The sequence below is a fragment of the Oryctolagus cuniculus genome, chromosome 1, assembly GCF_964237555.1.
Source record: "Oryctolagus cuniculus chromosome 1, mOryCun1.1, whole genome shotgun sequence".
In the NCBI taxonomy this organism is placed as follows: Eukaryota; Metazoa; Chordata; class Mammalia; order Lagomorpha; family Leporidae; genus Oryctolagus; species Oryctolagus cuniculus.
The window spans coordinates 43,226,443-43,244,193 of record NC_091432.1 but is presented as its reverse complement, the minus strand read 5'-3'; the positions used below and the strand labels follow the sequence as shown (position 1 = coordinate 43,244,193).

Here is a 17,751-nt window from a genome sequence, read left to right as displayed (position 1 = left end):
CATCTACTGTCAAAATCCTTCACAATGATGTATTTTTACAATCATTGAACCTACACTGATACATGATTATCATCCAAAGTTTGTCTATAGCTCATATTAGGGGTCACTTTTGGTGTTGTATATTTTGTGGGTTTGAACATATGTATAATGGCAAGAATCCACTATTATAATAATTTACCAAATAATTCCACGACCCTAACAATCCTCTTTGTTGTGCATCTTACTTTTCTACAATAAAAATCCTTTATTTTGTTTTGATTTATTTTGTATCACACATCATACTTTAAGTCACATTTAAGTGACACAGAATATAATCAAGAATAAAAGGCTGTCAGTTTTTTTTCTAAATAATAATGAATTATCTATCCTTTTAATAATATACTAATTCTATTTCTATATCTCCAGGAAGGCATTTGGTGCCAACATAAATACCATTTCTACTTTAATATTCAGTTTGTGCCTTTTATAATGCAATGACACATGATTATTGTCACACATGTTTTCAAAATGGGTGGATTTTTCCACTAACCCCAGGTGCCAGCAACTGTATAATTTCCTGCATTGTGGTTTCCACCATGCCAGTTACCCATACTTAACAGTCCATAAGATCATTAAATTAAATATGAAATCTTAATTATGCAATAAATAGCTTTATTGTATTGTTTATTTCTATCAACCAAGAAGTTAAGCATATAAGAATCTAGAGGATCTTGTATATATGGACTATAATCACATTCACCAATTCATATTTAAAATGAATTATAATGATTGCTATTACTACAAATTCAAAAATAAGTAGGAAGCAAGTATGAGCATGCTCTGCACTTTTTTTTAAACAATAAGAAGACTTTTTTTTTTTGGAGCTTGAAAACCAAGCTTGGACTGCTCAAAACACATCCATCTAAAAGTTTCAATAGCTTACATAAACACTACCTATCTGAAAGGTTGTCAAGAATTCATTTCATATTTTCAAAAGGTTTTTAAATGTGATGGTGATTATAATGCCTTTAAGCTTTCAAAAATATCTTTGAACCTTCAAAATAGACATTCTCCCTAAAAGCAAATAGTTATTAATTTCCCTTCTGCATTTTCATTTCTGTTTTAAATAGATGAAGACTAAATATATTAACTAAATTATCAGCTTCCTGACATGTTCTTATCCTGTTAACAAAGTTTGAAATCTTATTAATTTAAGATCTGATAGCAAAATGTGAAGCAAGGTTACATGGAAAATGCCAAAATCAATATTAAATTTATGTGCTTTAAAAAGCTTATTGACTTTACTTTTTACAAAAGAAAAATGAACAAACTTGTTAGTGAACAATAGTTTTATGGATAAACGTAGAGGCTATCATTCACTGGCATTTACTAGTATTTTTTAAGTTGAATATTAATTTTAAGCATAAATTCAAAAGAAAATGCATTATTTATCAATTTATACATTTCCTTTTTCTTTTTTATACTTTTATATATAATTTCTATATTTGTGTAGTATCACATATTTTACATATATTTGCACGATATGCTTTTACTATATATTTACATATATATACATTTATTTTTGTATGTCTCTTGTTACCTACAAATAATAATTCCCAGTTTTTTACAACAAAGGAAGCTACTTATTGGATGGACGAATGACTCAGCCATCAATTCACCACTTAGGTGATCCTGTGCCTGGCTGGGAGACTGCCCGCCTTGCCCATGCAGGAGGTTAACTTGACAGCTGGCAAGTGGCAGGAGCTCCAGGAACATTTTCCCCAACCCCACCTTCTGTTGAAGAGCCTTGTAATTGCCAATCAGGTAAACCGCTCCCAGGTGTGGTCCAGGCCCATCAGGAAGGCTATGTAGGCTACGTGACCTTCAAGCTTATTGGAGAACATGACCTTTAAGCTTATTGGAGAATCCTGGTGGTGCCAATACCAGCTTTATCCTATAGAATTCGTGCTGCCCGGAATTCTCTACACCCTCTCTGGCTGCCCTTTAAAAGCTTATGCTTGGTCGTTAATAAACAGACATGTTCACCGAAACTTGTCTCCAGTGTTTCTTGTCAAGGAACACTGTTGCCCCACCATCCTGGCACTGTGGACCTCGTAGGACAAATTCTCAAGGATGCACACATCCCATGTTGTAATGCTTGTTCAAGTCCTGGCGACTGTGCTATTGTACTTCTGATTCAGTCTCTTGTGCACCCTGGAAGACAGCAGATGATGGCTAAAATACTTGGATCCCTGCCACCTAAATAGAAGACGGAAACTGAATTTCAAGCTCCTAGCTTTGGTCTTGCCCAGCCCTGGTTATTGTGGGCATTTGGGGAGTGAGCCAGTGGATGGGTGATGTCTCTTCACCTATCTGTCCTTTTCTGTCTGATTTTCAAACAAAAAATGAAAATTAATACATTTAACGTTAAAAAATAAAGGAAAAGAATATACATGTTTCATTATACATGTTTTTTTTTAAGCTTTTATTTAATGAATATAAATTTCCAAGGTACAGCTTATGGATTACAATGGCTTCCCCCCTATAACGTCATTATACATGTTTTTAAAAGAAAATCATAAAGAATATCTATATTTTAAAAAGAAATTATTTGATATGGTGATGTACAATAATTAGACTCACTAAAAGTTTTTAAAGATCTATTTAGTTACTTGAGAGGCAGAGTTACAGACAGAGGGATCTTCCATCCTCTGGTTAATTCCCAGATGCCAGCAACAGCTGGGGCTGAGCCAATCTGCAGCCAGGAGGTAGGAGCTTTCTCCAGGTCTCCCAGGCAGGTGCAGGGGCCCAAGGACTTGGGCTATCTTTTAGTGCTTTCCCAGTCCATCAGCAGGCAGCTGGATCAGAAGTAGAGCGGCCAGATCTTGAACTGGTGCCCATATGGGATGCTGGCACTGCAGGAGGATGATTAACCTACTAGGCCACAGTGCTGGCACTTAGATTCATTAAAATCTTTAAAAATATCTTCCTAAAGGAAGCCTAAACTGATTCTTCAGGTCTAAATTAGATGCTGCTAGTGTACATTTTCATAATCACCTGTATTATCTCTCAATTTTCTTAACAAACACAGAAAAATTGCACTTATTTATTATGCTTTGATTTGTATATTGATACTTTATTAGTATCATGTAATAATCATGTATAATGTACAATCAAGATAAATATATTTATCTCCTCCAATATTCAGCATTTCATTATGATGTAAGCTTCCAAAATCTTATAATATTTTTTAAATAGAGCAATCATTATACAAGCCCATAATAAATATAATTGTGTGTTTATTTGCTCAATTCTTATTTATTAATGTCTATCATCCTCACTAGATTATGAATCTAAGAGAGGAGACATACTGTTTCGTATTTGAGGAGTTAGAAGTTCAAGTTTAGTGTGTCTGTTAGGATATCAATTAAGTGTCATCAGCATACTAGATATTGAAGAGATGGATAGGATACAGCTTATACAGGGCCTTGCAGGCCCATCACATGTGTCTTATTATTTGTTTTGTGGGAATGCACTCAAGTGTCTTCAGCGCCATGGTAATATGATCTTTTATTTACCAGAAATGTTCTCCCTGCTTTCTATCAGTAGAATGAAAAGGAGACACTGGAATAGAAAAACAGAGATGCCATTGAGAGATGATGATAATAGAGGGCGACAAGAGTGAAGAAATCAATGATTCTATGGTTTTTTTGAAGATTTATTTATTTATTTGAAATGCAGAATTGCAGAGAGAGGTACAGAGAGAGAGAGAGAATCTTTCATCTGCTGGTTCACTCCCCAAATGGCTGCAAAGGCTGGAGATGGGCCAATCTGAAGCCAGGAGCCAGGAGCTTCTTCCGGTTCTTCTTTGAGGGTGCGGGGGCCCAAGCACTTGGGCCATCTTCTGCTGTTTTCCCAGGTTCATTAGCAGAGAGCTGGGTCAGAAGTAGAGGAGCCAGGACTTCAACAAGCACTTGCATATATAATGCAGGCGCTGCAAGCAGCAGCTTTACCCATTACACCACTGACCCCAAGAATAACATGATTGAGTCAAATTGTTCAGCCAACTCCTTTCCCTTAAAATTTTTGATTTTGTTACTACCTACACTCAACTGCCATTCTCAAAGTGATTCTGAGGTGTGGTGCTTGTCATTTTGCAAGATATTTCTGCTTTAAATTATTTTAAATTTATTTTTAATTAACTTATTTGCTTGAAAGTCAGAATTACACAGGGGAAGAAACACACACACAAAGAAATAAAGAGAGAGAGAGAGAAATCTTCTATTTACAGATTCACTCCCCAGATTCAGTGACCAGGGCTGAGTGAGTCAGGCCCAATCCAGAAGCTAGGAGCATCATCCAGGTCTCCCATTTAGATGGCACAGACCTAAACACTTGTGTCATTCTCCGCTGTTTTCCCCAGGCCATTAGCAAAGAGCTGGATTGGGAGTGGAGCAGCTGGGACATCAACAGTTGCCCATTTGGGATACAGGCATCATAGGTGGCAGCTTTACACATTATGCCAAATTATTCTTAATTTTTATTGCTCAATTAATATTTATTAGGCAACTGGCACTCACACTTAACTTTTGTGGTTGAAATATGTTAGTGGGTTTCTTTTCAGTATTTTGTAATTTGCCATTCTCTGAACAACATATTATATTCTTCATCTGCATATGACATTTCTGTAAAGAACTTTGCAAGGGAGGAATTTAGATTTTTCTGTATCGTGACCATGCTTGTCTAAATCCTTTGTTATGGCATTTCACGTCTTGGAAATCTGGGTTCAAAAACATATCAAATACTTGAGAAGATGCGAACATCCTTAAATGAATCAAAATAACTCCTTCCTATTTTTCCATAGTCATGTAGTCTTGTCTGGGTTTAAAATAAAATAGCCTAGGGCAGGCTCTGGGCAGAAAAGTTAAGTTCAAAACCTCAGCCTGCCTTTCATTACTCTTCAAATTTTGGCCATTTCCTACCTTTCTGGCATTATCTCTGTTGTACTGACCATAAATTTTCTTAACATCCGAGTCCCTTTCTTGCCTCTGGCTCTTTGCTCGACTGTTCTTTCTGCCTAGAATATTTTTGCCCCCTATAAACTTAATAAAATACATTTTGAAGCCCACTGAAATTTCACTTTCCAAGAATATGCCTGCCTGGATACCGTGAGGATGTTTGTATGCCTCTCTTTCTCCTCTGTAATAAATTTGTAGATCCATCAGAACACTTATTACCATCTGCCTCAAACCGAATTTATCCATTTATTTCTCTGTGATTATTTATTTACTGGTAACCTGCTGAAAGTCAATTTATTTTTTAAGTTATGGATTGTTGTTCCTGCAGGATGCATTGCCAGGTGAGTTTTTACACATTTGTTGGAAGAAATTCTACATAGACCGTGGATGGAATCAAATGTTGAAGGTGGGTTCATATATTGCCTATATTCCTTGTATAGACAAAATAAACTGATAAGAACAGATACTACATTTGATCTTAGCCAAAAGGCCGAGAAGCGATATGTATAGACAAAATAATCTCTAGTGTTTATTTTCTTCATTTGTAAAATGGAAATAAATTTAGCTACTTTACCAAGCTGGTTTGGACATCAAATAAAATAGTATTGTGAAAGTGTATGAACCCATAAAACACAAGATAAGCATTGACTGCTGTAATTTACTTATTTTTATTCTTTTTAAAGATTTCATTTATTTATTTGAGAGGCAGAATTACAGAACGAGAGAGTGATAGACATAGAGAAAGGTCATCCATCTGCTGGCTCACTCCCCAAGCGGCCACAACTGCCAGAGCTGGCTCATTCTGAAATAAGGAGCCAGGAGCTTCTTCTAAACCAGAAGTACTTGGGCCATCTTCTAATGCTTTCCCAGATGATAGCAGAGAGCTTGATCAGGAGAGGAGCAGCGGGGACATGAACGGATCATATGACTGCTGGGGCCGCAGGCTGAGATGACCTAATATGCTACAGCATCAGCCCCAAATTGGTATAATTTAGATTCTCCTTTCTTTTCAGGCATTTTCTTGTCTTTCTTGTGCCTCATAGGCAGGATTTGACATGCAAAACTTTTTCTTCCCTTCATATCAGACACTGAATAAATTTTCCTAATGGATGGATGTCTTTACTTGGTAATATATGTCTTCATTTTTAGTTTAAATGGTTTGTTTAAAATTCAAAAATCCAAAAAGACAAATACTCAGGATTCCAAGACAGCTAAAAAGGGAAACAATATACTGATTTTGATCACAGGAAAATACCAGAGAAATAGCATAGGATCTGCATTCCCAAGAGACAATTGAAGAGAAATTTTCAGTGAAAAGTCTACTGAAAGAAGAGAGGTTCTCTGTAGCGGGAAGGACTGTACAGATTTGCATCAGTTCACAGGACACCACTACTAACTCTCATGGCTGGCACCTGGCAAGGAGCTGAACTTCCCAGAGCATAGGGCAAGGTGAGAGGGATCTGCAGAATCCTGTGCTCCAGTTTATCATGTCTGGGGAAGAGATTCGGGGCCCCCACTGTCTTTGAGCCCAAGTGGATGAGTTGGAAAGGGGCAGGGTGTTCTTTTAACTCTGAACAGAGGGCCCCCAGCAACCAGTGGGGAAAACATCATCTTCCCAGAGTAAGGCAAGTGTAGGCTGCAGTGGCCTGTGCAGCTCTGGTGGATTTTGTTAGAGGGAGAAAACCCCTTTCCCTCTCACTTTGAGTACAGACAGATATGCTGGCAGGGGTCAGGGTGTCTACTTAAATTCTGTGAATAGAAAGCATATTTTTTCGCTCTCTTCTCTCACACCAAGGTGCCCAGTTCATGGACAGGGACTTTTATGGACAGGTATGCTCTCAGGGCAGAAAGTGGATCCCCATGCCTGTGAGAGTGAGAACCCTTCACCTGTGACTGTGTGAGTTCTATGATTCTCTGATATGATGGGAAACCAATAAAGGAACAGTGTGTGACTGGGTCTTTGGGCAATTGTTGATCCTGACTCCAGAAGATCAGAATTCCCTGAGTGTTGTGAACAGACATTGCAGAGTTTGCATAGATTCTTCATGTGGTTCATGTGCCTGAGTGAGTAGGAGGTGCAAGCACATAGAGGTTCACCTTGGCAGAGAAAAGGGTGAAGGCAGTGATCACACCAGCTAGGTTCATCATCCCCTTTCCCTTATTTACTACAGAGGAGAACTACACAAAAGCTTTTAAAAGAAACAAAGAAGTGCATTATGTAATGATTAAGGAATCTCTTCAACGGAAGATATAACTATAATAAATGCATATGCACCCAATGCCAGGTGCCTGGCTATTTAAAACAAATATTAATGAATCTAAAGGGAAACACAGACTCCAATACAATAGCAATGGGGAACTTGAACATTCTACTTTCATCAATGGGCAGATTAATTAGGCAAAACATCAAGAAAGAAACAATAGAGCTAATCTACACTATAAATCAAATGGATCTAATTGATACCTACAGAACATGTCATCCCATACCTACAGAATACACATTCTTTTTATCAGTGCATGGAACATACTCTTGGATAATAAAACAAGTCTCAACAAATTAAAAAAAATTGAAATAATGTCATGTATCTTTTGTGATTACAATAGAATGAAGTTAGAAATTAGTAACACAATAGACTCTAAAAAATTGCAGACACATGGAGACTGGACAACATGCTCCTAAATGAACAGTGTGTCACAGAAGAAATAATAAGGGCAATTAAACAATTAATGAGACAATTAAACAATACAACACAACAGACCAAAACGGGTTGTATATAGCAAGAGCTGTGTTTAGTGGGATGTTTATAGCAATTAGTGTCTACATCAAGAAATTGGAGGGGCTGGCATTGTGGCATAGCAGGTTAAGCCACTTCCTACAATGCTGCACCTCATATGGACACTGGTTCAAGTCCTGGCTGCTCCCCTTCTGTTCTAGCTCCCTACTAAAATGTCTGAGAAAATAGCATAAAAATGGTCCAAGTACTTGGGACTCTGCCATGTGGGAGACAAGGATGAAGGCCCTGGCTCCCGGATTCTGCTGGGGCTCAGCCCCAGCCAATGTGGCCATCTGGGGAGTGAACCAGCAGATGGATGATCTCTCTTTTTCTCTTCCTTTCTTTCTCTATCTTTCCCCCTCTCTCTGTATCTCTACTTTTGAAATAAGCAAATCTTAAAAAAACTGAAATTGGAACAATATTTAGTAAAAATGCATCTCAAGGACCAGAACAAGCCAAACCCAAAACTAGTAAGAGGAAAGAATAAAAATTGGAAAAAAATAATAAAGTTGAAATTTAAAGATATGTAAAATATCAGTGAAATGAAGAACTAGTTTTTTGAATAAAAAAGAAAAAAAAATGGATAAGCCTTTGACCTAACTAACCCCCAAAATGGGGAGAAGACCCGAATCAAATTAATAAAATCAGAGATGAAAAAGGAGATGTGGCCGGCGCCACAGCTCACTTAGCTAATCCTCCACCTGCGGCGCCGGCACCCCGGGTTCTAGTCCCAGTTGGGGTGCCGGATTCTGTCCCAGTTGCCCCTCTTCCAGGCCAGCTCTCTGCTGTGGCCCAGGAGGGCAGTGGAGGATGGCCCAAGTGCTTGGGCCCTGCACCTGCATGGGAGACCAGGAGGAAGCACCTGGCTCCTGGCTTGGGATCGGCTTAGCGTGCCGGCAGTGGCGGCCATTTGGGGGGTGAACCAATGGGAGGAAGACGTTTCTTTCCTTTCTCTTTGTCTTTCTCTCTCACTGTCTAACTCTGCCTGTCAAAACACACACACACACACACACACAGGAGGGATAATGCTGTTTTCTCTGAGAGATATAGATCTTTCTTTCATTTTTCTTTGCCATTAGGAAATATTGAAAATAAAAATCACATTTATTTGTATCAATAGTGTGGACTCTCAAAGCTTACTAATCTTCATTCTGTTCTTATAGCCCTATTAATAATTTTGTGATTTTATTATTTTTGTTATTTTTTCTATAGATATTTATATCAATTAATTTGCCTATTTATTCATCAAATATATGTTTAGTGTTTCTAAAATCTCGGGCGCTGGCAGATGCCAGGAATTAAAATGATAATAATAATAAGCATAAAACAAATGCACAGTTGACATTAAAATACAATGATTACCTGAGGGAGCTAATCTAATCAGTAAGACTTATTTTTATTTTATTTATTTCTTTAGCTCATGGCAGAACAGGAAGTTGGAGAAATGTCAACACAAGAACGGTGTGATGTTATAGGTGGTCACGTGAGAAAGAACAGATGAGAACTCTGGGAGTAGACTAGTCCCCAAATCACATTCAGCAAGAGTAAGAGGACATTTGTTGTATATCACAAGAAAACTTATTCAGCCATTAACTAGTTGAGATGGGAAGTTTCCACAGAGCATCAGAATAAGAGTTGATATCTTGAGTTTGGTTGTGTTAGACCATAAAATAAGAACCCAATGGAACATATTCAGATCTCTGACCTATAAAACTGTAAAATAATAAATGAATGTTTTGAACTGTTAAGTTTATGGTAATGTTATACACAGTAGAAAATGAACATATAACACCAAATACCATCAATTTATAATCAAATGTTATCTGAATATATACATTAAATAAGAGCATTTACTAGTTATTTATCAAGGGAAATACTAATAGGATGACCATAATTTTAAAAACAATTATAAACGTTTATATATATATATATATATGTATATATGAGTATGTGTATACAATTGATTATGTCTGGTCATATGATTTTGGAAGGTAATATGAAGAGACATGTGCTAGTTTGCTAGCATGGGTTGCCTAGGAGCATCGAGAGTAATACATGTGAGTATGGGATAAGTCTGGAAAAGAAAAATCAAGCAAGAAAAGACAGAGGAAAATGAAATAAACAGTAAATCTCTAATACTGCATTTATGTAATTAAGTAAAATTATATTTTTGGAAATAGTGTGGAAAATCAGTGTGGAAACTGTGGAAAAACAGTGTGGAAAATTTTGGAAACATTTGAGAAAATCATTGCTATATGACCGAGAAGATTTAATAGATAATGAGGGTGATTCAGGTTGGGGGTGATTTCTGCTTGAGTTATGGGAGTGTAGGTTCATTGAGAATAGAAAAGATTGATGTTTGGATCATAATTCCAATGTGACGTTGTAAGTGGTCTGAAATTTGAGGTCTGAAAGTTGATTCTCAAATTGTGGTGTCATTTAGTGATGCAGGTTATGCTGGAAAGAATCTGGTTTGGAATATACCCATTCAATAATGAAGAAATGCCTCGTTTGTAGTTCTTCTGTAATACAAAAAATGGATTTTTCACTGATGTGTGTGGAAAATTTCATTGAGAGAAGAGTGAAGGAAACAAGGTAAATGATCGCACTCGTTTACATCAAGAACAAAATCATCTATTTCATAGCATTATTCATCTCAGTAACATATATTCACTTGCATAAAGAATCTATGTGTTGAAGGAAGAAAAGGAAACATACTAAAGGAAATAGTATGTTGGGCATATTTGAGAAGGTCAGTTTTGGGAGGGAGAATGATCAAGACTATATTATGTTCTGGGCCAGCTTGTTTTGGGAGGGAGAATGATCAAGACTACATTATATTCCGGGTCAGCTTGTTTCTTTTCAAGTTCTCTTTAGTTTTCATAGACATCACAGGACTTGTGTTGTGCTGAATCCCACTGAGTACCTGTGATGCATTACATATCAGAGCTCTGTGTAAAGCTCCACAGGATTCCTACAACCTTTTTTTTTTCTTGGAAGCCTGAAATTTTGTATTGCTCTGGTCTGAATATTTTTTCCAGGGAATCTCACGATGTTGCTCAGTAGTTGGAAATAAACATCAGATTTTTGTCCAGTCCTGCTTCCAAGCCTCATTTTCTTAGCATTGCCCTAGGTGCCCTAGTGTTCTCAACCTAAACTTGCTTAGAAAATTCATTATTAGGGCTAGTGTTGTGGCCCAGCAGATCAAGCCACTGCTTGTAACACCAACATCCCCTTTGGGCACTAGTTCAAGTCCCAGCTGCTCCTCTTTCAATCCAGCTCTCTGCTATGGCCTGGGAAAGCAGCAAAAGACAGGTTGGGACCCTGAACCATATGGGAGACCCAGATGAAGTTCAGGGCTTTGGCTTGGCCCAGCCTCAGCCATTGTGTCTATTTGGAGAGTGAATCAGTGGATGGAAAAATCTCTCTCTCCCCTTCTATCTCTGTAATTCTGCCTTTCAAATAAATAAAATATATCTCTCATACCTGTGTATAATGATAGAATTGGTAACTAATTTATTGAAAATGTTTTCATATTCTACAGTCATGAAAGATAATAAAATATCTTCTCTGAAACAGAGGAATTTATTCCATTAAATCTTATTTTGTTGATTGATTTACTAGCAAATTGTGTAGTCTGTATTTCATTTCCACCAGCAATATTTGTTTATGCAAAGAAATCACTACATATCTTCTTTCAACTCAGTTTTTTAAGATTCGCTTTATTTTTGAATTGGCAAGTTATATTAGTATTTAAAAATTTAAACACTGTTTTGAAACAAAAATGCATTATGAAATGGCTAAACTAAGAGAATTGATATATCTCATGATTGTCATTTTTTGGAAGTGAGAATACTTAAAATATACTCCTTAGCAATTTTCCAGAATACAGTATATTTTTGTTAAGTATAGTAACCTTGTTGGTCCCTCAAATAGATCTGTTCGATGTATTCCTCTTATCTAATCGAAATTTGGCCTTTTTATTAACTTCTCCCCAAATCATTATTCCAAGCCCCTGTTCACCCCATTCTGCTTTCTTCTATTAATTCTTTATTTGAGATCACACTTACAACTGATATCATCTAGTATTTATCTTTCTGTGGCTGAATTATGTCACTTAATAAAGTGTCTTACAAGTCCAAACATGTTATCTCAAAAGAGAGGATATTCTTCTTTCTTGAGGCTGAATAATATTGTATTATCTATCTATTTAGATATTTCACATTTTTTAAATCTATTAGTTAGATTATGGACACTTACATTCATTTATATTTAGCATGATTTTACTCCCTTTGACTATATACCCGAAAACCAGGAGCCAGGAACTCTTTCCTAGTCTAATACATGGGTACCAAGGACCCAAGTACTTGGGCCAACTTATGCTGTTTCCTAATAACCATTCTATTTAAAAAAAAATTTTTTTTGACAGGCAGAGTGGACAGAAAGAGAGAGAGAGAAAGAGAGAAAGGTCTTCCTTTTCTTTTGGTTCACCCCCCAATGGCCGCTGTGGCCAGCGCGCTGCAGCCGGTGCACTATGCTGATCCGAAGCCAGGAGCCAGGTGCTTCTCCTGGTCTCCCATGCGGGTGCAGGGCCCAAGCACTTGGGCCATTCTCCACTGCCCTCCTGGGCCACAGCACAGAGCTGTGCAGGAAGAGGAGCGACCGGGACAGAATCCGGAGCCCCAACCAGGGCTCCGCAGGTGGAGGATTAGCCTAGTGAGCCCTGGCGCAGGCCAGCCATTCTATTTTTTTAAAGTTATAATACTTTATTTTTTCTTTGAATTTTTTCATTTAAAAGAATTAATTAATACCTTAGATTCATTGAATGAGGCATTATCAAACTACGATTTTATTTATTTTTTTTATTTTCTATTTTTATTTTTTGACAGGCAGAGTGGACAGTGAGAGAGAGAGACAGAGAGAACCTTTGCCATTGGTTCACCCTCCAATGGCCGCCGCGGCCAGCGCCCTGCGGCCGGCATACTGCGCTGATCCGATGGCAGGAGCCAGGTGCTTCTCCTGGTCTCCCATGGGGTGCAGGGCCCAGGGACTTGGGCCATCCTCCACTGCACTCCCGGGCCACAGCAGAGAGCTGGCCTGGAAGAGGGGCAACGGAGACAGAATCCGGCGCCCCGACCGGGACTAGAACCTGGTGTGCCAGCGCCGCAAGGCGGAGGATTAGCCTAGTGAGCGGCGGCGCCAGCCCAAACTACGATTTTAATTAGGAGTTCTCTGATGATTAATAATGCTGAGACTTGCTTCTTGGCCTTTGGCTAAGATTGAGTGTAATAATGTTGAGCTTTATTTTTATCCTGCTGGTAATTTGCATATCTTCTTTTGAGAAATGTTTATACAAGCCCTTTGTCCATTTTTTAAATTGAATTATGTGTTGATTTATTATTGAGTTGTCCAAGTTCCTAGTGTATGTTAGATATTAATCTCTTATATTATGTATATTTTTCAAATATTTCCTCATCTTCTGCAAATTGTGCTTTTTATAAAGATGGGTCTAATATCTAGAAGAATATTTGACAACAGAGACTTGGGCTTTTTGTTTGTTTTACTTTCTACAGTGTTTATAACAAAAACTGTTTCTTCCTCTCCATTTCACCTTTATTAATTCAGGTCCTTACCATATTCTGTCTAAAATATTTTTTTTTGAAAATAAATTCATTCTCATCCTCTCTCTAGTACAGTAGATTATCCATGTTTTGGGTCTCCTATATTGCTCTTTCCTTGTTAATAAAAATTGTATTTTATATCTATAATTTAATTTCCATGGTATCCTATAAGTTAGTATAATAATCACTAGGTGATTTAAAATATTTTAATAGAAAATGTGGCACTTTTTAACTTCTAAGCACATTCTTGCTAAAATATGACAGTTAATACTTTTTTGGAATGCATAGCACAATATAAATCCAGTATAATTTAAAATATAGATAATTGATTTTATAATCCAAAATACATGTGAGTGTGCATGTTATGGATTGAGGCAAGTTCTCCTTCCTGCTGCCTACAATCATGCTTAGCAGTGCCAGTCTTTACAAAAGAGTAAGCTTTTATTGTTGTCCAGCAGGCAGGCAGGAGAAATGATTGAAATCTGCTTCCTGCACTGGAATGTCGAGAGAAAGCATTATGGATAGATAGCATCTTATTTGCTATTATTTTCTTTGTAGCAAGCAAGAAGAAGTGGCTGTAAAATATTTTTGAAAAATATTACTACATCTATTTTAATATTAGATGATCTACCTTATGGTTATGTCTATTACAATAATGGTAATTTCTAGATATGATGAGATTCTGAAAAACTGCCATTAATTTTTGAGATCATGGAGTCAGTAGTTTATATTGTTGATTGGCATCTAAATCTCTGCTTCCTGTTACTTAAATCAAAGAATCAAAGATATTTTCTTTGAGGAATATGAGGACTTTTACTACTCCTTTTTGTTACTTCTATACACATAAAACACGACATCATAATATTAAGTGTGATCTGTCCTGGGAATTTGGGAGGATATTTTAGAACTTCTCTTCATTATCTTGTGTCTTCTTGGAAGCTGAGGAGACGATAAAAAGCTGATATGTCCAAATGAAAAAAAAAAAAAAAACAGAAAATACTATTGAACAGTATGCTGCAATGCTTTTGAAGGTTCTTTTTCTTGTAGATTTTTTTGATAGATAATTCTAGAAATTTAATGATTCACATTTTGTTGGGTTATTATGTGCTTTCATTCTCAATTTCACTTTAAGGGATTTATCATTACACACACAATGTTGTTCTCTTTGTGCCTAATAAGTGTGGATGACTTTAGAATGAGTGATTGTCATGGAGAAATGACCAGATAGTTAAGAAAATAACCTGAAAGCAAGCCTATCTTTTTCACTTGGCAAGAAAAATCTAAGTAGTGATTATGTGTATGTAACAAAGACACATAGAGGGTATGTGATATTGGTTAACCAGGTGAGACCAATCCTTCAATCCTATTTCTCTTAAGAAATCTTCAGAAGAAAATCAATGATAAACAGGAGAAACAAGTAGTAATTTGGCAGGCTGAAGTCACCTGGGTAATAAGAATTGCCAAGTATTGCAGGTAACTTTTAAATGTAATAAACTAGATATATACAAGACATGATGCTGAAATTTTGTGGGTTGCTTAAAGACAATTCTCTGCAAACTAATTTTTCTCTAGTTCCTTTATTGTATCATCAATTGTTACTCTGGACATATCTTTATGTGGACTTCTTGTTGTAGTTATGAAATTTTATATCATAAAATTTGCAAGGCATTAACAAGCATCAACCTAAATAACAGAGAATATTCTCCGAAGAATAATGATACTTATTTGGAAATAGAAAAGCATTGCAGTGGGAATATACCCACCATAGTGACTACCTACATGGTGTATTCATAAAGGTTGATGCAAGGGAAAGTGTACACTAGCAAAATGAGAGAATATTTACTTAAACTGTTTGGATAAAAAGTTCACTGATCTTGGATATGAAGGGTATGAGGTACCATTGCTGGCCATGTACTCTGTTGAGAGTGTCATGTCTGACATTTTGTAGTTTTAAAGAACATTAAGCATAACCATTGTTATAGAAATCTGTGTATGGTGCCAGGTGGGCAAAGCCTGAAGTGTGTGTAGAATGAATAGAAATATCTTGTGGGGCTTTGGGAAATCTCTAAGAAAATTCTTACCTCAGGTAGGCTGGTCTGAATCCTTACCTTCAGAACTCTTAAATTTTTCAGAGTTTGAAAATAATTTCATCTTGGTATCACCTACTTTCATGTAGACTTGCCTTTCTTTCCATGTACAAATTAACCCCTATTTTTTTTACATTACATCAAAAAAGGCAGATTCCATGTTCATAATTAAAATGCAGCATTAACAACTGATTTTGCATTACTATAAAAATTCATCATTGTGGTTTTCATTCAATTCCTGATAACCAAAGAAGGAATAATTCATTTGGAGGGTTCAGATGTTATGAAACAAAAATTTTCCTGGGAACTCCTACTAATACACATGAGAAGGAAAACAAACCCATAAGAGCAACATCATTAACTTCAAAATTCTCTTACCTATTCCAAACATTTAGCTTTCTCATGTACATTTTAAAATCACCTTGTAAATTTACACAAAAAATAATTTCAGGACTTAATTTGTATAACAGTGAACCTTGAAATAAATTTGAGGAGAAATGACATTCTAATCTCATCACGTCTTTCAAATCATAGTATATAGTATCAATACAATTCCTTAGATTTTATTTAACTTCTCTCAGCAATGTTTTCTGCTTAGAAGTACTCTACATTTTTCCTAAGAATTATGTATTTCATACTATTATTAATTAAATTATAATATGCAATTATTCAATTTAGTCCTTGCTAATATTTAGAAATGTAATTGATTTTTAAAATGTTAACTTCATTTTTATCAATATTGAAAAATATTTCATGTTTACCAATATTTTCTGACATTGCTAAACTAATGTATTTAGGCACTTTTTGTAGTTCCACTAAAATTTTTACCTAAACAGTCTTACATGAGGAGAAAAAGAAGCAGTTGTACTTTTTTTTTTCCAATTTATATATCCTCTCTTTCTTTTTCCTAATTGCAGTTGTAGAATCGCCAATACAATGTTGAATAAAAGTGGCAAGAGTGTAAATTCTCACCTTGTTCCTGACCTTGTGAGGAAACAGTCTCTCCTTAATCACTAGGTATAATGTTAACTGTAGATTTTTATAATCTTTGTAAGGTTGGGGAAATCCTGCCTTATGGCTTGCTTTCCAAGTTTTTTTTAATTATCATAAAAGGGTATTTCGTTTGTCATTTTTTCTGCATTTATTGAGATATATAATTTCATTTTTGCTTTACTAATATGCTGAGTTATGCTAATTAATACTCTAATGCTAAGAAATTCTACACTTTTGGGATAAAATACACTTCATTATGATATAGTGACTATGTTATGTTAGATTTAATTTGCTAATATTTTGTTAAAATATTTTACTTCTATGTTCATCATATATGTTCATAATATTTCTGCTTATTTGTTCATTACATACTTGTATATGTGTAGCATTCTATTTTTAAATTATACACTAACATCTGCTAATTCAAATGAACTCTTTTAGCTTACACATATGAGAAAGTAGTAACCTTACTTCAGTTTTTCAAAAGTTAACATCAATCACTTTTTGTGATAATGAAGATAAAAGTGAAGGTATTAATCTTTTATTTAAATAAACGAATAAACAAATCCCTAGTCTATGTTCAATGAACTGATAAAACATGATTCACAAATTGTGAAATATCTATACAATAAAGTGTTATGCAGCAGTGAAACAGACTGAAGATGCAATACATACACCAATATTGATGAACCTTGAAAACATTATTATAGTTGAAAAACAGCACTCATAAAACTACATATTACATTGTTCATTGAAATGAAATGTCTATAGTATGGAAATTTTTCTTAAGAATTCTTAATTTATTTTCATTTCGTTTGAAATGCAGAGGGAGACTGAGAGACAGACATAGAAAGATCTTCCATCCTATGATACACTCCCCAAATGCTAGCAAAAGCCAGGTCTTGGCCAGGGCAAAACTAGAAGTGAGGAACTCCATCTATGTTTCCCTTGTGAAGTGGCAGGGACATAATCCCTTGAGCCAACATTCAATACCTCACAGAGTGTTCAATAGCAGGAAACTGGAATCAAAAGCGAAAAGCCAGGATTCCATCAAGGCACTGCAATATGGATTGCAGGCATTCCAAATAGTGACTTAACTGCTATAGCAATGCCTGCCCCAATAAGGCAAATCTTAGGTAGACACAAAATAGATTAGGGCTTAGGGCTGGGTTTATGGGATGTATAGGGATAGAAAAATTATAGACAAAATTTTGGAAGACAAAAGTAATTATTTTTAATTCAAACACTAAAATATGAATATACTAAAACCTGTTGAATT

General features: G+C 36.0%; 1 pseudogene; it reads right to left on the bottom strand.

The window, feature by feature from the left end:
• Positions 1–5,398: 5,398 nt before the first annotated feature.
• On the bottom strand, positions 5,399–5,499 carry LOC138848065 (U2 spliceosomal RNA; annotated as a pseudogene).
• Positions 5,500–17,751: the final 12,252 nt, after the last annotated feature.